At 36.9% G+C, this 25,741-nt stretch overlaps 1 pseudogene; it reads right to left on the minus strand.

Annotated features, from left to right (window-relative positions):
- Positions 1–5,682: 5,682 nt before the first annotated feature.
- Positions 5,683–6,703, minus strand: LOC102120306 (eukaryotic translation initiation factor 2 subunit 2 pseudogene; annotated as a pseudogene).
- Positions 6,704–25,741: the final 19,038 nt, after the last annotated feature.

Consider the following 25,741-nt stretch of genomic DNA (forward strand, 5'->3'; position numbering starts at 1 on the left):
GTAAGATAATTGGGAATTACAGTAAATGCATTTATTGTCAATAGTGCTTTTTGAATCATGGCCCAATCTTTTATACCAGGGAAAAGGAAGAATAGGATAGAGCCTCAGGGCATCAACTTAAAAGGAAGAATATAATGCCAATTGCAGTATCCCTCAGTCATGGTTGAAATGTGTGAGTAGCCTTGAGATAGTTAAAATAAATTGATTATATATTTCTCAAGTTAATCTAGAAATCTTGATTACAATAGTGATATTTGACAGCCACAGCAGTTTTAATGATAAAGAACTCATATAAATCAATAACAAAATATGCATACCTCAGTAGGACATGGAAAAATGATATCAGTAGCTAAAAGTATTTAGTAAATATTTAAAACAATGTGAGATAACACTAGTAATGAAAGAGTGGTATATTATAATAACTAGATATTATTCGGCTATAAAATTATTAAAATTAAAAAGCATCAATAATAATCTGGTTTGGAACAGATGTGCAAAATCGTGCTCTTTAATATCAAGGTTTATAAGCAAGTATAATAAATAGCATCTATCTTCCCCTCACAAGTTCTGAACAAATTGAATAATAAGAGTGAGAGATACGAAGGCTGAAATGTCACATTTGCTTCTGACAAAGTTTAAGTTGGAGAATATAGCATACTATGGAAAACAAATGGTCTTCCTAATACTAAATCCCAGAACTAAGCAGACTTGCCCACCTAGACATATGCACCACTTGACAAGGGCTTGCCTCTATGTGGGAATTACATCATGGAGGATCAAGAGAAAAATGTGTGTTTTTTCATGAAAAGGCTGACTTTCAGATGACAAAGAACAGACCAAATCTGAGCATACACAGTCAAGTCTTCTCAAATTTATCAGTCAGATAAATTGCTCAATCTCCCCCGGGATAGAATAGAACAAAAAAGAGAGAGGACAAAAGTGATGGCAAGCCAGTCCATTTGCTAAATGTTCTGAAAAATAACAGCAAAAAAAAAAAAAAAAAAAAAAAATTCTCCTCTTTCTGTCCTCTGATGCAGTTAATTGTTACACCTGCAACTCATCTTGGTTGCTAGTTTTAAAGACATGACAGTAGGTGGAGAAAGACAGGGGATTGTCATCAATGAATGTGTTATTTGGATTGGATGCATAGACTGCAAAAATTGCTGTCACAATCATGCTTGGGTGTATATTATTACTAGGAAGAGAAGAAAACTTGCTAGTAGATTCCTGTTTTACCTTGGGAAACAGATACAGCCCTCCATAGATGTTATTTTAGACATTTTTTTCGCTCCTTTAAGAATTTTAATTTAAAAAATATTTAATAATTTTTTACTTACTAAAAGCCTGGTCTTAATTTTATGAGAAAAAAAAAGAGACCAGAATAAATTTACAAATTTACTTTTTTAAAAAAAGAGAAAGTTGGGAAGTTTTTTTTTCTTTTCTTTTTTAAATAGAAATGCTTACGTAGGTTGTCTTGGAACACTTAGGCTGAGAGCAACCAATATTTTTGAAAGTCAAAAGAGATAAACCCAGTATATGGCAGCCCTCCAGATGATTGTCCATACTGAATAAGGGTGCTAAAAAAGTAAGATAAACAGAGTTTTTGACGGTCTCTCAGAGATAAAGGTAGGAAAATTAGAGTTTCAGGGCCTATCAAGAACAGAGGACACCAGTACCACCCCTCCAAAATTACTTGTGATTCCAAACGGATCTATGTTAGAAATAAACATAAGCCTGACATGGACTAGTCCACACAGGCCTGAAACCAATCAAATCAATCACTGATTAGATTAAGGCAGTCTTTGCCCTAGCTGCCAAAACAAAAAAGCAATCTTCTTTGGAGGAAGATACTATTCATAGTGTCTCATTTTCTCTTCACATTTTTAATATATTCCAGAACTCAAGAAAACAAGGTATACAGGGAGTGAAGAATTGCCCCCCAAATCAAGAAAATGTAAAGGAAACAAACTGAACTAGAAGGTGATTTACATGATAAAGTTAACAGGTGTGGACTTTAAAATAACTATGAGCAACATGTTTACAGAATGAAAATGATATTTATCAGTAGAAATTTGGAAACTATAAAAATAATCAAACGGACATTCTAGAACTAAAAACATACAATAATGGTAATTACAAACTCGATTAATGGTTTTAATATAAGATTTACAGCTAACGAGAAAACTAGTTAACTGAGAGAGAAGTCAGAAGAAAATATTTAAGAACAAAGAAACAAAAGGATTTTAGTATTAAAAAGTATATATGAGACTAATGATATATACAGTTGGAATATTAAAAGGAATGAAGAGAGACTAGTTCAGAAGAAATAACTAATGAGATAATGGTCAGAATTTTCACATGACAAAGAAAAACATCAGGCCACAATAACAGTGGACCCAAAGCAAAATAAAAAGTAAACAAAAGCTAGGTACATAATAGTAAAACTTCTGGAAATTCAAAACAAAGAGAAGATATTTAAAAGAGCCACAGGAAAAGGACAGATTTCTTTTCAAAATAGAAAAATTAAGACCAACTTGGATTTCTGCTGACTTCTCTACAGAAGTAATGAGGCAATGGAATGATATCTTCAAATTGATGAAAGACTATAGATACCTTAAATTTTGCACTAAATGAAAATTTTCTTCAAATTTCAGGCAAAATAAAGCAATGTTCAAACACAAAAACTAAGGGACTATGTTATCATTCACCTGACAGTGAAGAAAACATTAAAGGTTTTTTTTTTCAAGCAGAAGGAAAACTATCCCAGATGGAAGCTCACAATTTTAGAAAAGAAAGATGACTGAAAAGATTACATTTGTGGGTCAATAAAAATAAATGTTGACCATATATAATAGTAATATCTTATGTAGCTTAAACTATTTAAAGAATTAAAATTCATGACCATAGTAATAATGCATAAAATGAAAGGAAGTAAATGGAGTTGAAGAGTTCTGTAGTTTTTTGTTTTCCTGGGAAATTGAAAAGTGCTAAATTTAATAAGATTGTAATAGGTGAAAAATGTATCATTATCTGCAGTTACCATGAAAATGATAAAATAATGATTTTAGATAAGTAAAATCTAATGGAAGAATGAAATAACAAATTCTTCTACATTTTAATCATTGGTGCATATGGAATTAATTTTAGGGTAAGGAAGAGATGGGGAGGTAACTTTCTGTGCTTATTTTTAAAATGATTTGTGAGCTACCAAAAGTTTTTGAAGCCAGACAGACTCAAGGTGACCTCTATATCTGCCACTTCTTATTTGTATAGTTGGGGCAGTTTACCAACATTCCTGAGTCTCAGTTTCTTCTTTGTGCATTATAAAAAGCATTAACTTGAGGAGTTGTTGCTAAGATTAGAAATAACGTATATAAAGCACCTAGCATGGTACCTGGCACACTGTAGGTTCCCAATCAAGGCTGTAACCACTGTTGACTATTGACCCCTGGTAAAACAGGTAAATTTATCAGATTTACTGCACCAAGAAAAAATACTGCCTTGACAGAGTCATGGGAAATTAGGGCAGGGTATTTATAGGGTTTTAAAGTCTGAAAGGGGTAACTTTAAGGTAGGTCTTGCAGGGTTGGAACTGGTTAGGGCTGAGTCGAGTTTATGACATAACAGCTTTAGTTTGATGGTAATAGTGAGAAGAGAGGCTGGAAGTAAGTCTTGATGAGGAACCTGTTTTGACGAGTTAGCTGATTGATTGGCCAACAGACTTAACCTCCAGGTGTTGTATTTCCTGGAGCAAGCCAGCAAGCTATTTATTCTTGGTCCTAGTATTATTTAGTATAGAGTTGGGGAATTATGTCCATTCAGTCCCAGTATTGTATACACAAAGACAGGGAATTACGATAGTTTTAGTTATCACTTCTCTTATTGTTAGCTAGGCATTACTTTTAATATATGAATTAAACATAGCTGTAGAAGAAGTCCTTACAGAAAGTGATGTGTGCTTAATGAGAATAGTACTCTGTGATTACTCTGGCTTTTCTAGTGATAATTTGCCTTTCATGGCCTTTCATGGCTTCTTCTGCTCAGTGAACTCAACTGGAGCTCACACCAATTGCTGACTCTCTGGGTACAAAAAGTAGTAATCTCGGCCAGGCGCGGTGGCTCACGCCTATGATCCCAGCACTTTGGGAGGCTGAGGCGGGTGGATCACCTGAGATCAGGAGGTTGAGAGCAGCCTGACCAATATGGCAAAACCCCGTCTCTACTAAAAAATACAAAAATTAGCCGGGCGTGTGGGAAGCTGAAGCAGGAGAATGGCTTGAACCCAGGAGATGGCGGTTGCAGTGAGCCGACATAGTGGCACTGCACGGCAGCCAGGGGGACAGAGTGGGACTCTGTCTCAAAAAAAAAAAAAAAGTAGTAATCTCTCAATTAGATGAAATTGAACTTAACACATTCACATATTTGAACCATTCTTTGCTCCTCTCCTGATGCAATCACTGAAATTTGCCCAGGGATATTATTTTATCATTTGGCTATCATTCCTTAGAATAAATGTTTTGGTCTACTAAAACCCAGGAATTATTATTTTATTTTATGAGTTTCTTACCTTCCTCTGGGATTTAAAAACCATTTAGAGACCTAATCCTCCTGTAAATGTATTAATCATAAAGAATGTAAGGAGGGTTAAATCCTCATGGGCTTGTGAAAAGAGCTATTGATACATTCTGCAAGATTTTAAGTCTAAGCTCTGGAAAAATGTAAAAGTTTTTGTTTGTTCATTTTTTTGCATTGAATTTATTTGAAAGCAAGGTTCTAATGAGAGGGTTTGAGTAACCATCTACCGCCCTAATTCCTGAAAGAGTGAATCTTATCTGTGATATGCCCCAAAGAAGATGATATTAGAAATAATCTCTTAACATTTACCGATGACATGTTCTCAAGGTTGATGAGAGATCGATGTGATGTGAATATTTCATAGTTGGATCTACCTGGCACTGAAAGAAGTGACTTGGGGGTAGGTAAATTGCGTTTGCTAGCAAGAAAATGGGTGCATAAAATAAATAGAAAATCTTACTATTCTCCCTACTGTCAGTCTCCGGGAAGATGAATGGCGGTGGTTGAATTTGTTTCTGTTTTGCTAGTAGACTATAGCTAACTGTCAAGAACAGTACCCTCAGGGTGAATATGAATGATTAAACTGTTTAGATTTTAATAATGTTGTGTTTGGGCATATTCTGTCAATTTTAAAACTTGAAATAAACAAATTTAATGAACTGATTGAATTTGGTGTTGTGTGGGCCTAATTAGATCCAAAGAACACCTACGGGCATTTTTTTTTTTTTATAAAAGATAATTATAGTATCTAATATTTATTGAGCACTTAGGATGTGCCAGGAATTCTGATTTAGATAATTTTCTTATTTAATCCTTACAGCAGCCTTAGGAAACAGGTTCTGTTTGTAACCCATCTTTTTTTTTTTTTTTTTAGTGGAAAATACTAACTTATTTTTATTTATTTATGTATTTTTGAAAGAATCACTGTTATAATAACTTTAATTTATCTTGCATTTTAGAGAAGTCTATGAATGATTTTTAAAAAGCACCTCCTTACCCCATATGACGTTTCTCTGACAGGTGTTAAAGTAGGCAATGAGTATGTCAACAGCTTGAACATCAGCGTCTTGCAAGGACTTCAGACCAACCAACCACTCGCCAAAAATCTTGGCAGCTTTTTTATCTTGTTTTTAATACAATGGTATATCCACTCTGATGGCAAACCTGTCCAGCCACATCTCCACAACATGCTTTGCAAAATCAGTGATTAGCAAATTAGTTAGCTATGGCACGGAGCTGTGCTCGCTGGCCCGTGGCAGCCTGGAAGCTGGTTTTGATACTGGCAACAGAACATCTAGAATGACAAGTTTCGCACTGTAGGAAATAGAGTCGCGTGTCCTACTGTAGGATTCTGTCCAGTGATCGGCATGTGTGACAAGTGACATATTCCTTGATATATCTTCTCAAGACATTTTCTGTTTCTGTTGGAATCTTCCTTTGATTACAAGTTGGTTATTACCATCTATAGAACCACTTGTACCCAATTCAGCCAACAAAAATGCAAGGAGATGTTTGGGCTGACGATGTAATAGTTTACAGATATCTGTAAAGTTGACAAAAGAAGTTTTCTTGGTTCCTACATGGACAACCTGTGGAGGTTTCATGACAAATTTCCTTTTCTTCCCAGCAACCATATCTGGATTCTTTTCTCTCATCATGTTGAACACTCGATTCAGCAGCTCCTCCTATGTGTAGTCTCTTTCTGAGCCTGCCCAAGTAGGGCCTGTCTGATTACTGAATGAGATACCATCATCTTTTTTGCTGTCTTCATCTTCTAGAGATTCATCTTTCTCTAATATTTCATCCTTATCTGGGAACTTAACATTCTTCTTTTTCTTCTTGTTATTGCCAAGCATAATGTCAAGGTCATCCTCTGGTTCAGTTGGTTCTTGAACATCACTTTAAATCTTAAGATCCTTTACACCTTCTTCAGCTTCATCAATATCAAATACCTTTTTAGTTTTTTTCTTCTTTTTCTTTTGATTAAAGAAGTTCAAGTCATCTAGATCATCAGAAGCATCTTTTTTCCTAGTGTCCTCTTCATCAGCTTCCAAATCTTTGTCCTCAGTTGGCTCTGGCTCCACTTCTTTTGTTTCTGAAGGCTGGGTTTCCTCTGTTTGGGTATCCCCTTCCTCATCTAACATAAAAGGTTTCTTCTTCTTTTTCTTCTTGCTCATAGTAAGATAAAAAATCATAGGGCAGACACCTGATAGAGTAGAAATTGCAGGAGGTCGGGCGCGGTGGCTCACGCCTGTAATCCCAGTACTTTGGGAGGCCGAGGCGGGCGGATCACGAGGTCAGGACATCAAGACCATACTGGCTAACATGGTAAAACTCCGTCTCTTGTCCCCAGACATGGCTGTGGCTCGAGTGGGCTCAGCATGGATGGGAAGTCAGACGGGTCAGCCCCAGGCCCCGGCAGCAAAGCTGTTCCTGCCGATACCTCTCCCACCACCTCACTAGGCTCTTGCATCAGCTAAAGGGAACGACACCCCGCCCTCCCCTCCAAGCTTTGGAAATGCCTATTTTTATTTTTTTAAATTATACTTTATCTTCTAGGGCACATGTGCACAACGTGCAGGTTTGTTACATATGTATACATGTCCATGTTGGTGTGCTGCACCCATTAACTCGTCATTTACATTAGGTGTATCTCCTAATGCTATCCCTCCCCCTTCTCCCGACTCCACAATAGGCCCCAGTGTGTGATGTTCCCCTTCCTGTGTCCAATTGTTCTCATTGTTCAGTTCCCATCTATGAGTGAGAACATGTGGTGTTTGGTTTTCTGTCCTTGCAATAGTTTGCTGAGAATGGTGGTTTCCAGCTGCATCTATGTCCCTACAAAGGACATGAACTCATCCTTTTTTATGGCTGCATAGTATTCCATGGTATGTATGTGCCACATTTTCTTAATCCAGTCTGTCATTGATGGACATTTGGGTTGGTTCCAAGTCTTTGCTATTGTGAGTAGTGCCACAATAAACATACGTGTGCATGTGTCTTTATAGCAGCATGATTTATAATCCTTTGGGTATATACCCAGTAATGGGATTGCTGGGTAAAATGGTATTTCTAGTTCTAGATCCTTGAGGAATCGCCACACTGTCTTCCACAATGGTTGAACTAGTGTACAGTCCCACCAACAGTGTAAAAGTGTTCCTATTTCTCCATATCCTCTCCAGCACCTGTTGTTTCCTGACTTTTTAATGATCACCATTCTAACTGGTGTGAGATGGTATCTCATTGTGGTTTCGATTTGCATTTCTCTGATGGCCAGTGAGGATGAGCATTTTTTCATGTGTCTGTTGGCTGCATAAATTTCTTCTTTTGAGAAGTGTCTGTTCATATCCTTTGCCTGCTTTTTTTTTTTTTTTTTTTTTGAGACGGAGTCTCGCTCTGCCGTCCAGGCTGGAGTGCAGTGGCCAGATCTCGGCTCACTGCAAGCTCTGCCTCCCGGGTTCACGCCATTCTCCTGCCTCAGCCTCCTGAGTAGCTGGGACTACAGGCGCCCGCCACCTCGCCCGGCTAGTTTTTTGTGTTTTTTAGTAGAGACGGGGTTTCACCGTGTCAGCCAGGATGGTCTCGATCTCCTGACCTCGTGATCCGCCCGTCTCGGCCTCCCAAAGTGCTGGGATTACAGGCTTGAGCTGCCGCGCCCGGCCCTTTGCCTGCTTTTTAATGGGGTTGTTTGTTTTTTTCTTGTAAATCTGTTTGAGTTCTTTGCAGATTCTGGATATTAGCCCTTTGTAAGATGAGTACGTTGAAAAAATTTTCTCCCATTCTGTAGGTTGCCTGTTCACTCTGATGGTAGTTTCTTTTGCTGTGCAGAAACTCTTTAGTTTAATTAGATCCTAGGTTTTCTTCTAGGGTTTTTATGGTTTTAGGTTTAACATTTAAGTCTCTAATTCATCTTGAATTAATGTTTGTATAAGGTGTAAGGAAGGAATCCAGTTTCAGCTTTCTACTTATGGCTAGCCAGTTTTCCCAGCACCATTTATTAAATAGGGAATCATTTCCCCATTTCTTGTTTTTGTCAGGTTTGTCAAAGATCAGATGGTTGTAGATGTGTGGTAATATTTCTGAGGGCTCTGTTCTGTTCCATTGGTCTGTATCTTTGTTTTGGTACTAGTACCATGCTGTTTTGGTTACTGTAGCCTTGTAGTATAGTTTGAAGTCAGGTAGCGTGATGCCTCCAGCTTTGTTCTTTTGGCTTAGGATTGTCTTGGCAATGCGGGCTCTTTTTTGGTTCCATATGAACTTTAAAGCAGTTTTTTCCAATTCCGTGAAGAAAGTCATTGGTGGCTTAATGGGAATGGCATTGAATCTATAAATCACCTTGGGCAGTATGACCATTTTCACGATATTGATTCTTCCTATCCATGAGCATGGAATGTTCTTCCATTTGTTTGTGTCCTCTTTTATTTCATTGAGCAATGGTTTGTAGTTCTCCTTGAAGAGGTCCTTCACATCCCTTATAAGTTGGATTCCTAGGTATTTTATTCTCTTTGAAGCAATTGTGAATGGGAGTTCACTCATTATTTGGCTCTCTGCTTGTCTGTTATTGGTGTATAAGAATGCTTGTGATTTTCGCACATTGATTTTGTATCCTGAGACTTTGCTGAAGTTGCTTATCAGCTGAAGGAGATTTTGGGCTGAGACGATGGGGTTTTCTAAATATGCAGTCATGTCATCTGCAAACAGGGACAATTTGACTTCTTCTTTTCCTAATTGAATACCCTTTATTTCTTTCTCTTGCCTGATTGCCCTGGTCAGAACTTCCAATACTATGTTGAATAGGAGTGGTGAGAGAGGGCATCCCTGTCTTGTGCCCGATTTTAAGAGGAATGCTTCCAGTTTTTGCCCATTCAGTATGATATTGGCTATGGGTTTGTCATGAATAGCTCTTATTATTTTGAGATATGTTCCATCAGTACCGAATTTGTTGAGAGTTTTTAGCATGAAAGGCTGTTGAATTTTGTCAAAGGCCTTTTCTGCATCTATTGAGATAATCATGTGGTTTTTGTCTTTGGTTCTGTTTATATGCTGGATTACATTTATTGATTTGCATATATTGAACCACGCATCCCAGGGATGAAGCCCACTTGATCATGGTGGATAAGCTTTTTGATGTGCTGCTGGATTCGGTTTGCCAGTATTTTACTGAGGATTTTTGCATCGATGTTCATCAGGGATATTGGTTTAAAATTCTCTTTTTTGGTTGTGTCTCTTCCAGGCTTTGATATCAGGATGATGTTGGCCTCATAAAATGAGTTAGGGAGGATTCCCTCTTTTTCTATTGATTGGAATAGTTTCAGAAAGAATGGTACCAACCAACGGCCATTTTCAAACTCTTAAATTAGTGCCTACTTGATCATTAATAAAAAAAGTGTGAGTTTCGGATTACAAAGGTTGGTATTTAAATTCTAGCTCCAATATTTACTACCTGTTTTACTTTAGGCATGCCACTTAGTCTTTCAGAATTTGAAGTGTTGTAACAAAAATGAGTAATTCACAAGGTTGTTGAGAGAATTAAATGAAAGACTATATGTAAGTGCTTAGCATGTGATATGGGATGAAGATTCTTTGCTTTCTTTTTAAAATAAGAGGGAATCATGGAGATGTACAATTATTTGGTGAGAGAAACAGCATCTCCTCTATCAGAATTTCAGCATACACAACTAAATCAAGGTGCAGTTGTCCATTTCTACTTGCTACTAAATCAAGGTGCAGTTGCCCATTTCAGAGAGACTGATGGTATGGTAGCAATTAGGTTAAAGAATAAAGAGTTAGGCCCCTCTTCAATTCTATTATATACTACAAAATCTCTACAAAGACACTATTATAGAGTCTCAGTTTGCTCATTGGTTAAGAATAAAGATTGTAGTGTGAGATTAAGTGGCACCACATAATGGAAAAGGACAAACATTACAGTAAGTAGGCAACACGTTTGTTGATTCTTCACTGCCATCACTTTCTTTCCTAGAAGAACTGGGATATTCTGAAATTTACATTTGTTTCTCTGAATAAGTTTTTAACACACTATTCAAGCACTTTTCTTTCTTTGCAGAAAGAACAAACCTTTCCAAAATGTTACCAAGGGACTATTGGCTTAAGATGGCACTCTGAACACATATATCTATCCTTGCTCCTTCAAATGCATTAAAATAACAGAAAAGTACTTAAAAAAATAATCTCATGCAGTGGAAGCTGTTGGTGACCCTTCCAGATCAATTTAACCAAAGCTATGTCTTTCTACCAGCTGCTGTGAATGTGTTAAAGTCTCACCACTACCCCAGGCCATTCCTGTTCCTCTGTTCCCCAGGGTGTCAGGTTGAAGCCAGGCTCCAGCTGAGACCACAGCGTATTTAGCTATTTAGCGCCTTCTCCTGTCCTAATCTTGCCATCTTCACTTTCTTTCTCCAGAGACCACTTTCCTAATAAGTCACTTGCATTAAAATCTCCATCTTAGGCTTTTCTAGGAAGCATATTGATAAATAGAGCCAAAGTTATTCGTGTGGAAAAAGATTCTGGGGCTCAAAATGGACAGGAGCAGAGTGAGAAGTAGGGGATAAAGTGGAGTTAACAGAAAGTGCAAATTTGAAAACGCTGTGAGTTAGTGCCTCTCTCAACCTCAACACATATCCTCTATATGTAGCATACAGAGTTAGGTAGTCTACCATTTTGTACTAGTTAAAAATCATAGGACCCATTCCTGAACAAACCGAAATCCCTGTGCGGAAGTAAGGTTGCCAATGGCCATGATTTCCCCCTTGTTACTTAGCCTGAGAGCCAGCTCCCTGCCCATGTGTATGTGCTGAGTAGAAAAGACCCACATCTCCTGCCTGGATTAACCAACTGCTGAATCCCTTACTTTTAGGTATAAACATACAAAGATCAGCAGGAGTATGAAGGTCAAAGTAAACAAATATAAAAACTGATGCCAGAAGAGAAATAACTGGAACAGAAGAAACCTAACACAGAGCAAAACAATAAAATCAGCAATGAGTGTGCACAGATGTGAGAAGATACTGAATTTATTAAACAAGAACTAAATGGCCTACATTATATTTTTCAACTAAAAGTAATAAGAGAACAAAAAAGTTCAGAGAAATTCCAAGTGATTACAGAAATAAAACATTTAGTATGAGAATTAAAGATAAACTTTGGGTACTGTGCCATAACATAGAGAAAAAAGACAAAGAAATATGGAAGAAGACATACATGCTATAGATCTGCACTGTCAAATATGGGAGCCATTAGCCACATATGGCCATTGAACAATTAAAATGTTGTTAGTCTGCAGTAAAATGTGCTGTAATTATTAAATATACCCCAGATTTTGAAGGTAATACAAATTAAAAGTGTAAAATATCTCAATATTTTTGTTGATTAAATATGGAAATAGTATTTTGAATATATTAATATATTTAAAAAGCTATATGAAATTGATTACAATTATTCTTACCCCTTTCTTTTTATATTTTTTGATGTGGCCACAAGAAAATTTAGTTACATATGGAGCTCGCATTTATAGCTTATATTTCTATTGGACATTGCTGCTATGGAGTGTCAGTCTAAGAGGTTCAACTTTTGATTAATAGAATTTCCTGGAAGAGGAATTGAAAAGGAGGGAATTATCCAAGTAATAATAGGTATAACATTCTTGGAGCTAAGGAAAATCATGACACTAAAATGAAAACTCTCACTGAGATAGGGAGGTGATATGGTTTGTCTGTGTCCCTACCCAAATCTCATCTTGAGTTCCCATGTGTTGTGGGAGGGACCCAGTGGAAAGTAATCGAATCATGGGGCAAGCCTTTCCCATGTTCTTATGATAGTGAGTAACTCTCCTAAGATCTGATGGTTTTATACAGAGGAATTCCCCTACACAAGCTCTCTCTTTGCCTGCTGCAATCCATGTAAGATGTGACTTGCTCTTCCTTGCCTTCTGTCATGGTTGTGAGGCTTCTCCAGCCACGTTGAACTGTAAGTCCACTTCAACCTCTTTCTTTTGTAAATTGCCCAGTCTTGGGTATGTCTTTATCAGCAGCATGAAAATGGACTAATACATGAGGTTAATAAAATTGCGTAGATCTTAAAAGTAAAACAAGAGGAAGCTGATACCTACAAAGCTATACTCAGAAAAAAGATCATACAAGTTTTAGATTTTTTTTCTTAGTAATTCCAGATGTCACAAGATAATGAAACTATGCATTAGAAGTTACAGGAAAAATAATTCTGAACCTCAAATTCCCTTTCCAGCTGTTCTGGCAATTAAGCGTGAGACATTTTTAAATGCAGCAAAGTCTCAGAGTTTACATCCCAGAACCATTTTTAAGGAAGTTACTTAAAGATGTACTTCAATAAACCTAGGCTAAAACACCCCAAACATAGAATGACATGGGAAGCAAGAAACTATGGAATTAAGCCAGAAATTCAATGAACAAAAATCCCAAGATACAGCTATACAACACTCCTCTAAATTAGAATAGGAAACATTATTTAGGTGATGGCTACACTAAAAGTTCAGACTTTACCACTATGCAGTATATCCATGTAACAAAACTGCACTTGTACCGCTTACACTTATACAAATTTAAAAAAAGAAGGAAAAAACCCACAAACTTGACTAGTTTGTCTTCTAAGATTGGAATGGATCCCAACTAAAAAATGCAATTGGCAAATATGAGGAAGATGTTCCTGCTATTATATGAAAGATGTGTTTTTTTTTTCCCAAAGAATGAAATTCAAAGACAGAGGCACCAGGAGTCACACAGAAAAGTAACAGAAGGTCACAGTCAGAGTATGAAGAAAATGAAGCTGTGGCATGGTTTTCTGTCTATTGATGGGTAGGAGAAAGAGGAATACACTGAGACTGTTCTCCTTCTGGTTGTATAAGGATTATAATATCAGAGTGATGGAACAATAGCTTTAGCTTCTTAGCTCAACCATGACGTAGTAATGCAAACACTGTTTATTAGTTTTAATTCTAAGACTCAACCTCTGGGCAGTGCTCAAAAGTCTTAATTATGGTTATAACACAGTTTCTGTTACCATATTTGACAGTTAAAGCTGATATATAAGGCGATAGAAGTTGGTAGGTAAAAGCTGGGAAGTTTAAGGGAAGATGAGGTCACTGTCAAAAACAAAATCAGATCAAGTTGGTAAACTGTAGAAGTTTATTGTGCATACAAAAGAACAATTCGAGAACTGGGAGGCCTCAAACCAAGTGTAGAAAGCTTTGCTTGCAGCAGTTGCAGCACAGTTTATAAAGCAGAAAGGAGAAAGTATTTTAACCTTTTTCATGATTGTTTAACATTAACATTCTTTTTAGGGCAAGTAGAGCTGTTTAGGAGGATCTGTTTATAGCTGAATGGCTTAACTTTCCTGAATCCTGCTGACCAGAACTTAAAAGCTTACATTTTGAGTTTCATTTATGATTAGAGCAAGCATTTTGGGGAAATCAGGATGACTTAAGTTTTTATTGCATGGTTATATGTTATATGTAAACTGCGGCCTCCATTTTGTTTTACTTTAATAGTATAAATCGTAACAGCTCACATAGAAGGGAATCAAGAAATAGTGTCTACAGCAGATGTCGTAGGGTATAGATTAAAATATTTTATTTAACATTAGAAAGAGAGACAAACATATTTACAAAAATAAACCCACGGAATAGTTATAATAAAACTGTTAAAAAATGGAAAGCGCAGAGTTGGAGAATAGTGTGAATACATCAAAACCCTATCTTTTTTTTTTTTTTTTTTTGGCAGAGTCAGTAATGTCTAAAGCTGATACATCAGGAGTAAGAAGTAGAAAATGTATTCTTTAGCACTATGGTGGAAATTGCCCCAAAAAACTAGGAAAGCAAAGAAAGGCCTGGGAATGAGATTGCTCCTTTTTATTCTAAGCCATTCTGTTCAATTTCATTTTTAAAGTATGTGCACTTACTGCACCATGTGCTGCTTCTGAAATTAATTCTTATCAAACTATTATGAGGTCAGGGTTTTGACTAGATTGCCTAGCACTAACTTTAGGCCTGGTGGGTGGGGTGATGGTGCTGCACAGGGGGAAAAGGGGGCTCTTCCAAGGGCCTCTACATCATTCATTTCCTCAGCAGCAAAGCTAAGCTGCTCTCATGATAGCTTCCATCCTTTATCTCATAGTTCTCAGCCCAGAAATGAAGGACTTTGAGTTAATTGCATCAGTCTGCACTTCTTGTTCATTGTAAAAAAGAAAAGTTGATCTGAGAGCTGAAACCTCATAACCTCTAGATACCAGAAAAGCCAGAACTTCTGCTTAACTAGACACCTTGTGTGCCCTCCAGGAGAGATGTCTCCAGCACACCTTCCAACTGCTCCGAACTCTGTTTTACAATGAAAGAAGCTGAGCCCCCAAAAACAGAAAGAACAGCAGTCACTTGGGTAATCATATGTAGGGCTTCATGCAAAAAAAAAAAAAAAAAAAATTTGGGGATCTAGAACAAGGCCACCTGATTCCAGATTGATTTATATTCAAGCAGTTTGCATTTGATTCCAAATGTTTTTATGTTTCTTTTAGTGTTTTTAGAATAAACAGCTTATTTGGAAGAAAATGCTTTCTGGAAATCTATATGGGAAGCATGATATTGGGCTGTGGGATCCAAAGTGCATCTGTTCTGGCTACTTCTGGGCATCCTCACTGACGAGGTATCTTGAGAACCCAGCCTGAAATCCATAGGTTTGAATATAATTCAAAGCTTCTTTCTACTGCCATAACACCGAGTTTCTATTTCTGATTTAAATTGCTCAGATGGGTCCCTGTTTCCTGTTCCTACAGCACAGATTTTAGATTCCCATTCGGTCTCACACCCTCTTCAGACAACAATGATTTACCGGCTGTGTCTACACCCTGTTGTTTTTCTTCCCTATTAACTGATTCTACCAAACAGTCCAACCCTCGTTTACCAGAAATCATTCCTAGGCTCCCAGTTCGTTTGTATGACTGCGGTTTATTGCTTTCCTTGTTAAATAGAAAATCGAGTTGGGTTTCCAAGTGTTGTTTTCTTCATTAGACATTGTTGGTAAAGCTACTTTTTCACATTTATTTCCTTCTTTATTCTTTTCTCCAACCGTCATACATTTTTCAGTGGCTGGACACCTAATGAGAAAGAGTCAGAAGATGTCTCGAAGTAATCTGACTTCCCAGGCTGTGACAAGCCTGGCTTGGATTTTCAATTAAAAAGGAGGTTGAAGAGAGAGAGAAGAAGAAAGCAAGCAAGTAATTAAGCAGCAACAGGGTCTTGGCAGAAGTCGTTAAATGAATTATTTAATGAAGCAGTTTGGTGCAAGGAGAACTGGCTCTCTCTCATGCTTGCTTCCTATAAAATCCCAAGTGGCTGCTTCCTGCCCTCTTTGTCATGCTCTGACTAAAAGGGCCAGGTGGATCTATGGGACTTGGGGAAAACGGGGAATTGTAATAAATGTTTTGCAATGATTTGTCAGCCAGATGAAGGCTCTGCCAATAAAAGAGTTGCTAGAAAAGGGCTTTGTTTTTTAGTCCCAGTGCTCCTAAAGAGGGTGCCTAAATAGGAATCTGTGTCTTTAAGACACAGACTAATACAGCACCAGGGTTTCATGTACCATGCATCCTGGGGCTAGGTAGGTTGAGTGACTGAGGAGGAAATCTAGAATTTCAGATTTTCATGTTTAATCTCTTTCTAGCAACTAATCCAAAACACATTATTATACCTTCTGGCCATCTGCTGGCTGGAGCTAACATCTGAGCCACCAGTTTAATTTGCAATCTCTGGTTCAATCACGTAAATAGCAGGAGAAGAAAGACAGAAAGGGATAGGAGTAAGATGAGGCACACGTTGCTGAACCTGAGCTTCCACACCATCAGGCATCAATGATTTAGTGTCTCAACCTTCCCATCAGGAGCACCTTATGTGTGGCTACTCTTGCTCTTGAGTCAAGTATTTATTTCACAGAAAAGGTTTCTTCTGTGCACATCTGGGCTTATTCATACTGATTAGAGGCCCCTGGGATGGAAGTAAGTGGAGTGCTGATGTGTGTCTCCATTGGCAGGACTTCTCACTGATTATCCTGATTTGTGAATACTGCTTTGTGGGATGTGCATATATCAGTCTGTGTGCACATGTACCACAAAATCCTTCAGAGGAAACAAAACTTTGTTTAAATAATGCAGGAAATAATGGAAGGGACTAGAGGAGAGTATGTGAGTGGCTAAGAGTGGCCTTAACTTTTCAAAAGGCAGCCTTGGTGTCTTTTGACAAAGGGATGTTCTGAGCACATAGTGGATGCCTGAAAAATGTTTATTGTCCTTGAGGGGCTACTACTAAGGTCAGCACTAGCATTGTGGTCAATGTTAAATATTTCCATATGGAACTGGAAGCAGGGGATCATATCTAGAAAAAGGGAGACACATTAAAAAGGAGGTGTTTGAGGAAGAAGACCAGTGTCTACATAGGAGTGGAATCAGGTAGCCATGTCCTCGGGAAAAGGAATGTTGAGAGAGAGTAGAGGTGAACTCTTATGGACTGTTCACCTCCAAGTAGTAAGATATCATGAAGATAGTTGTCAGTTCTTTCCAGATTCCACCTGCTAGTAAAGAGAAAGCTACTGGTAACATTCCAGTCTTATCTCTAGTTGGTTTCAATACTGGACAGACATATGCCTGTGTCCAGAGGACATTATAGCTATATATGGTAGGGCTGCAGCAGGCAGAGACTGACATGCATAAAATGAGCAATATGCCCACACTAATAAGAGTGGATATCATTTCTCCAGTGTTCCCTACAAGGTAACAAGGAATTTATTGGTATTATTTCACTTAATTTAATAGTTGCAATATATTTAAGGAAGGTATTATTTTCCTCACTTTGAAGATGAAATCTTCAATCTGAGCTGAATCTCATAAAAACTAATTTAGTAGTCCAAAGTCTCACAACCTGTCAGTGGCAAAGCTAGGCTTTAAACTCTATTTTATTTGGCAAAAGGCAACGGATAATGAATTTTTGTTGTTTTTGATATGCTATCCTCATGAAAGGGCTATAAGGGTGTGGCTAAGCTAGACAAAGCTAGGGATTTGCTATTGTTGTTGTTATTGAAAAGAGAGCAGAGAGAGAAAGAAATAGATCGACTGGGCTTTGTAATTCCAGGAGAGCTCCTCCAAGGCGGTGCACTGCCTGACCAGTACAGACAAGTGACAGGTGAGAAGAGAGGTTATTCAAAGAAAGGTTGACTTGATCTTATTTACATTAATCATTAAGGATGAAGTTGGTAGCTGAGAGAACAAGGAAGAATTACGAGGAATAAAGATGTAAAGGGACTGAAACAAGCGTGTCAGAGGGTCCCTTAGTTTTTCCTTTGGTTTTTAACTGTGCCCCCTTTCCTTTTTTTAAAAAAAGTCTGGTTCTCCTGCTCCAGAAAATTGACTAGCTTGTAAACCACAAGGCTTGCAAGAACAGTTTTGAAAAAACACTATTCTCGTGTTTTCTGAGAGCTTGAGCAACCAGCACAAAAACAGGAAATAGTTCTCTTAAACTCAGGTAAGTTTTGGTCAAAGTAAAAAACCGCTGCTTATGTCCATATGGCAAGGGACAGCTACTCAACTGTCCCCTCCCTATCTATAAACCACTAACCCAATTCCAATCAGGGTGTGTCCTGTTAGCACGTGCAGCAGGTGCAGTCTGATGGGTATCAGCTGAATTGAGCCTTAACCTCTATAGTCTGTTAAATAGCTTTCTTTTAACAAACATTGTCAATATTCCTGCTTTTCTCTGAATTTCCAAGTTGTAGGTCACCTGTCTCATCTGACCTTTCTTGCTCAGAAGACACATTCCTAATCCTCACTTCCCAGGTTCTACTTATTCCCTTGAGTCTTGGCCTTTTTGCTTCTTCCAAACACTGTTCCCTCAGTTAGCTTCCTTTTACTTGCTTCATCACTCCCACCCTACTCTCCAGCCTTCCCTCAGTCCTGCCACCTTCTCCATCACATTTTCCATAACCTTTCAACAATATTGACCCCTAACCCCTGGTTATCATTTCTCACTGTTCAATCTTGCAAACTGCTCCAACTTAGTTTCAGCCCTTGCCACACTGAGAAAACAGCTCCTTCAAAGCTTGCCAATGGCCTTCTACGATCCCTGCCAGAGGCCTCATAATCCCCAGAAAGTGTGGCTGATGCTAGTTACTGATCCGGTTCCCCTCCCATTCTACCTTTCGGACTCCCTGTTGATGAGTCCTTGCCTTCTTGCCTCTCCAGTTGGCATTCTGTCCTCAGCATTTTTCTTTCTCCTGTGGTCTTTCCCTTAGAAATGTTAGATCCTGAATACTGAAACTTCTGCAGTTGACCATGGGTATTTTCATCCTGATCTCTTCTCTTAATGCCGTATGTCAAATCAGTGTGACTTTGACCATGTCTAAAATGGAGGCTGACTTGTCTTCCTTTCAGATTAGTTTTTAAAACAATTTGATAGCCTTCCTGGTGCACCACATAGGGACTTCAGGATCACTTTTAACCCTTGTTTTTCTTAAGACCTGATCTTCATTAAAATTCTAACCCTTGTCTCTAGCTCAACTAAGCAACAGCAGTAGATGTTTTCTATGGCTCAATTGCTAAATAAAAATGGCAGTTTAGGTATTCCTGAAGCTTTGTATTTATTAACTGTTGCCATATTCTCTCTGCCAGCTGCCGAATGGAGCCCCCTTTGATTACTTCCATGCTGTTAAAATAGTTCTCTAACTGGGTTCTGGTTTCTAGGGGTAACATTTCCAACAGATTTTGCACACCACTGAACTATATGCCTCCATCATACTCTACTACCTAGATAACTCACTGTTAAAAAGCTAAAGGATACGTTTAGATTCCTTCCAGAAATTCTATTCATTCTAAACTTAAACTCTTACGTACATGCCCAGTTTTCTTTGTGATTGTTCCATTGCTTTCCAAACACACTTTAAGCGACTTTTCTTTTTTAAAATATATTTTGTCACTCCATCTCCACCTCTCAAAATCCTAGTTATCCTGTAAGACCCCTTCAAAATTCCAGCGTCTTCATTAGGCCCTCACTTTTACCCTGGAATAGAGCTATTCTTCCTAACCTTTGAATTTTTAAGATTTTTAAAAGCAGTGTTTTTAAAAATATTAGTGAAATATCAGTGTTTTCACCCCAACCCATAGCAAACTGATATATCTGTAAGTTACAATAAAGTACTAGAAAATAAAAGGCATATAAAATATTAATCCCTAATTTTTACTATTATATTCATCATTTAAGACCACTGATTATATGGAATGTTGCAGCAATGCCAAATGCTATCAAAGTTTCTATATATTACTTCTGAAATTCTGTACCTTGCTCATCATAACCAAGTAATACTTTTCCAGACTGGTCTTGGTCTGCAGACCACACTGTGAGTAGCAGTTCTTCAGGCTAAAGCACTCGACTAATCATACACTGTTATACTGAATTATTTGTATACTTGCTTCATGTTTCCTACTGGCTAAAGCAAATAGAGCATCTAAGATGGCTGGGACTGGGTCTTAAACATATTTTATATTCCATCCAACCCAGTAAAATGTCTTATAACAAATGTTGTGGAGTAACTGATTAACTGAATAAATGAATAACTGATATTTACACATATAATAGTTCCTATCATTTGATACAGATGAACAAACAACCTCATGTTCAGTCCTCATGAGGCATTTTATATTTAGACACTGTGAACTATATTACAAATGTGTATTTTCTTCTGGCTTTTGCTTTTCTTTTATTCTTTGTGTGAGTTGGGTTTTTGACCTTTCTTTATTGCCACCACTGCCAGCCACTGCTAATAATCATACTTTTGTTGAACAAGCAAATTCTAGTAAATGAAGCCTGCTTTGTATTAAGACTGGAATGTGGTAGATATTGATATCAAACAAGAGATGATCTTTGCTTGGCCTTGAACCTCTTATATTCAACTTAAAAAAATTCTGCTGCACAATCCTTAATACAATTCTATTGTACATTTTTATACTGATATTCTCATGTATTCTAAGAAAAAAATAATTTTTTTTTGATAAAGCACTTCTTGTAGTGTAAAGAAAGTGATTGAAAAATTGGGTGTCCTGATTTTTTTCAATGTCATCGCAGTTATTAATAAATTAGGCACAAATAGAACTTAGCAACTTTTAGAAAGAAAGATAGTATTAAAGCTACTTTAAATATATAAGACAGGGCAGGAAATATTGTTGATTCTCAACTCTCATCACAAGAAGATCTCAGAGTGATAGGAATTTAACCCAACCATTATCCTTCTCCAGGTATCCAAAGATCAAACATTCAAGGCTAACAGAGCATTTTGAGACTCTAGTTGGCCCCTGGAGTAGAGAAGAAAAGAAACCATAAGTCCTTAAAAGCACGATGATGGAAACCCTTTGACTCCAAGGGCAGTTAAGTATCTGCTAATGGAAAAAAATAATCTTCTCTCCACATTGGCTTATATTGGAATATGTCTGAGGAAAGAAAAAAATGTCCTTGAACAATATTCCTACCTTATAGATTTTCTGATAAAAAACCTCTCAGACTCATTTGCCACTGGCAGGAATACTGCAAAGAAAATGACCTCAGCGTAAAAAACTGGGATTTTTCTATTTTTTTCCTTTTAAATAGACTTTATTTTTAAGAGCAGTTTTAGGTTCATAGCAAAATTGAACAGAAAGTACAGAGAGTTCCTATATACCTTCTGCCTGCACACCAGTACAACCTCCCCCATTATCAGCATCCTGAACCACAGTAGTACGTTTGTTAACAGCTGATGAACCTCCCTTGTCACACTCATTATCACCCAAAGTCTAGAGTTTACATTAGGATTCACTCTTGGTGTTTTGTATTCTGTGGATTTGGATAAATGTACAGTAGCATGTGTCCACCATTATAGTATCATACAGAATAGTTTAGAAACTAGTCCTAAAAATCATCTGTGCCCCATTTATTTGTCCCTCCCTTCCTGCTAACCCCTAGCAACCACTGAACTTTTTACTGTTTCCATGGTTTTGCCTTTTCCAGAATGTCATATTGTTGGAATAATACGGTATGTAGGCTTTTTGGACTGTCTTCTTTCACTTATTAGTATGCATTTAAGTGTTCTCTGTGTCTTTTCATGGCTTAATAGCTCTTTTCTTTTTAGGGCTAAATAATACTCTATTGTCTGAGTGTTGTTTTCATGTTTTGGTAAATATGAATAAGGCTGCATACATCTGTGTTCGGGTTTTGTATAAATATAATTTTTCATCTCATTTGGATAAGTACCCATGAGTGCAATTGCTGGATTGTATGGTAAGATTATGTTTCGTTTTGCAAGAAACTGTCATATTGTCTTCCACAGCAGTTATACCATTTTGTATTCCCACCAATAATGAATGAGAGTTCTTATTGCTCCGCATTGTCCCAAGCATTTGATGGTGTCAGTGTGCTGGATTTTGGCCATTCTAATAGTATGTAGTGGTACCTCATTTCTGTTTCATTGTCATTTCCCCATTGACATATGAAGTGGAGCATCTTTTTGTATAGGACATTTTGACGATGGAAAATAGAGTTTTCATGTGAGAGACTGGAAAGAAGGGCTCATATCTGATTATGGCTCACATTGGCCCTCAGCCACTGGGGACCCCTCCTTCTGAGTCCTCACCTTGTGAGACTCAAGAGAAGTCCAAATTGATTTCAACTTTATACTTTGAAGCCTTTATGTTATTATTTCTGAATTTGACTCCATCAGTAAAAGTATTTTTCATATGTCTGAATAGGCTTGTGAACCCTAACAGTGCAGAATGGTAAGAAGGAGAACTTGTTTGCTTTGTTTTTTCCCAAATTCCACCAAGTACACTACGGCTCTGAGTTCCAGGTGGCAATTGGTTGCTCTGAAAGGAGGGTCAAATGGAAAGAAGGGAGGGCAAGAGGGACCCTCAACCTTAGAGAGTGTCCCAGAAAAAGCATTTACTGAGAGCTATCAGCAGATAGCAAGGAGGAGTGAAGAAAAAATCTTGAATAAAAGACAAAAAAATGTAATACAAGACTGTAAAATTCTATGGAATATACAATATTGTGAAGTGTGAAGTTTTTTTTCAGCAGAAATATTTTAAACTGAAAATTCTTGATATAAAGAAAGCACTTAAAAAAACTAAGAGTTTAAGGAAGCATGCTAAAATGAAAATAAAATAATGATGATATTTCAAATATATAGTAGAAAATGAAAAATAACAGATTATTGGTTTTGGTCTGAGATATAGCAGAAAGTGTATGTCTTTTATATGCAGATGATGTGGACTCAATCCTGATTATGGGAACTTGGATTCTCTTCATTTTAGTTTCCTCATCTGAAAAATGAAAATAATAAAGGCAATTTCCCACAGGAATGAGATATTCCCTGTAAGTGAATACACCTAGCTGCCTGGTATGTAATAAGTATTGATATTAGGCTTACAATCAGTATTGCTATTGAAATTGGCACTAGAGTTCTGTTCACAATACAGGCATCCATTCTTTTCAGTTCCTTTTCTAAACATATTCAGGTAGGTGGAGATATATATGTATCTGTATTGCTTCAAAGGAATTACAGCCTAGAGTGAATCCTGATATATGGATTCATACCAGATGGTGAGTAAACAACACTGGCTTAGATTATAATTCTGCATGGGTGAGGACAAAGTGGTATAAGATTTTGATAGACATATATCCCCAAGATAGAGATCTGAAAATACAATGAAAAAGGGTATTCGGTTATCATCGTGTTTGCATGAATATTAGTTGCATTAGCAAAAGAGACTGGGTAAGTTTACTGTTTAGAATTAAGTAAAACACTCAATTGAGATGGAAACATGTGTTTAATTTATTGACTATATCTTTCTTGATTAAGCTGGCAAATAAAAATAATTTCTAATACATTGACTTGGAGTTGGTCTATCAGTAGATATTTTTTAGATAAATATTTGCTAATTGCTAAGCATTATGCATAATAATACTGTTGTTGCTAAAGTTCAACAGTTTAAATGATCAACACGGTTTTTTAAAATGCTCTTCTCTTGGTGTTTTGCATAGACTAATTTGAAAAAGTCAACAAATACAATTATAAAAGTCTTCATATGCAAATATAAAACTAAAAGTGCTCCTGTGTCAGACTATATGTGTGTGTTTTGAGCTATATATATTTATTCTAAAGATTAAATGCATGTTCATTGGGCCATGAAGCTCTTGTATAAAAACTAAATCTTGCACAAATTATTTCATAGAGTTTATTATTTTTAGAGGCAGATAATACTGCATTATGTAGAGAAGATTAAATTTGTCAGGTGCATGAATCAAGGGCTTAAAGTGAGATTGAAAGTGAAGAGTAGATAGCAGAAAAAGACATTTTATTCCCAATAATTGCTGATTATTGAATGCCAGGACTGTGGAGATGGTACCTGGCTGCAAGTTAGAGTCAAGAGCAGTTAAATTGAGGGTAGCATCCAAATTCTATGGTTTCTCTCATGTTGCTAAACAATTCTCTCCTTGTTAGAAGATAGAGTGATGATCAGGCCCAAAGACTCCTCTTGAAATTCTCTGAGCTTCCCAAGATCTCTGGAGGGTTCATTCCGATTCACTTTCTCTTAATTTCCACTCTGTACCCCAGAATCATTAGGTGCCTTGAATACATAAATTACATATTTTTTTGACCTTGCAAAATTTGTGTTACAAATAACCTTCTGAAATTGAATAATTTGATAATTTGGGAAATATTTATGTACTTCTAAGTCACATCTGAAATTGAATAATTTGATAATTTGGGAAATATTTATACACTTCTAAGTCAAGTAGCAAACACTAGCTGTAATGAACATAATTTTTACTGTGATAAAAATGTAGGGAAGATAAATTTAGAGAACATTGACAAGTTGCCCAGAACATCCTATATAGGAACAATTGCATAAAATGTGAATTATCTATTCAGCTCTTGGGCAAAAGTTGATCATTAGCAATGATACACATACTTTTACTGCAGTAAAAGTTTTATGAGAAGATAAAATTACTGTACATTGACAGAAAGAGTTCTTTCTTTGGGAAATTAAATAGATTCTGACCAATATCCTCATCACATTTCTGGAAGTTATTTTTGACACTGGCCTGTAATAAGGGTGTACCACAATAAATTATTTAGCAGATTCAGAATTAGACCATCATTCAACTCTTATTGGAGCCTGCTCCACTCATCTTCACTCTTGCTATTTCATTTCTAGTAATGACAATGGCAATGGACATATCTTTTTTCTTCAAAAGATGCTAATATAAAAGAACACATTCCAATTAATTGCAATCTTATGGTGACCTTGGGCCTCTAAAATTTTGTCTCAAGAAAATAAAGTGGAAATTTGAAAATTTGTTGCATTTTCATTTCCTTTGTATTTAAGAAAGATATAAGAGATTTTTTTTGAATGAGTGGCATAACAATAAACCCGCTGTAAATAAGGATTACTATTATGTCACTGTCTGTACTATTTGGTAGCTCATGCCTCCTCCACTTCCTTTTTTCACATATGAAAAGTAAGTGTTATAGCTGCATGAACTAGATGTGGAAGTTTTTGAGATTAATTATCTTAATCTTTTCTGACATACTTCCTAGACATTTATTATTAAGTACAGAATATAGACCCTTAAACATGGGAAATAGGGAAGAAGATTCTTCTATGTACTAAAATTATTTTTTAAAAAGTCGTTCTCAATCCTTGTCCTAATATTTGACAAAACTGTGTACCTGGCATGACATTCCATATTAGACCTCAGTGTTCATTTCTCCATTTTTCATGGAAGAAAATAGGCCACTTAATACATCTGTGTCTCATTTTCCTTGATGCTAACATAGCAATGATCATCTTTGCTATCATAGGAAGGAAAATATACTGATTTAAAGAGATGATTGAGGAATAAATGATGATTTTTGAAGCACATAGCACTTAACTAAGGATAGCATAAGAACAGCCAAATTAAAAAACATTTTCAACACCATTGCACTTTCTCATTTGCTCCAATAAGTTGAAGGTCAGTAGAAGAAAAATTCTAGGAGGATAGTGCCAAATTGAAAATTAAAAAAAAAATTCAATACAAAACTCAAGAAACCAATAATCTGTAGAAAAATCCACC

This window comes from Macaca fascicularis, chromosome 2, assembly GCF_037993035.2.
Source record: "Macaca fascicularis isolate 582-1 chromosome 2, T2T-MFA8v1.1".
NCBI classification, from domain to species: domain Eukaryota; kingdom Metazoa; phylum Chordata; class Mammalia; order Primates; family Cercopithecidae; genus Macaca; species Macaca fascicularis.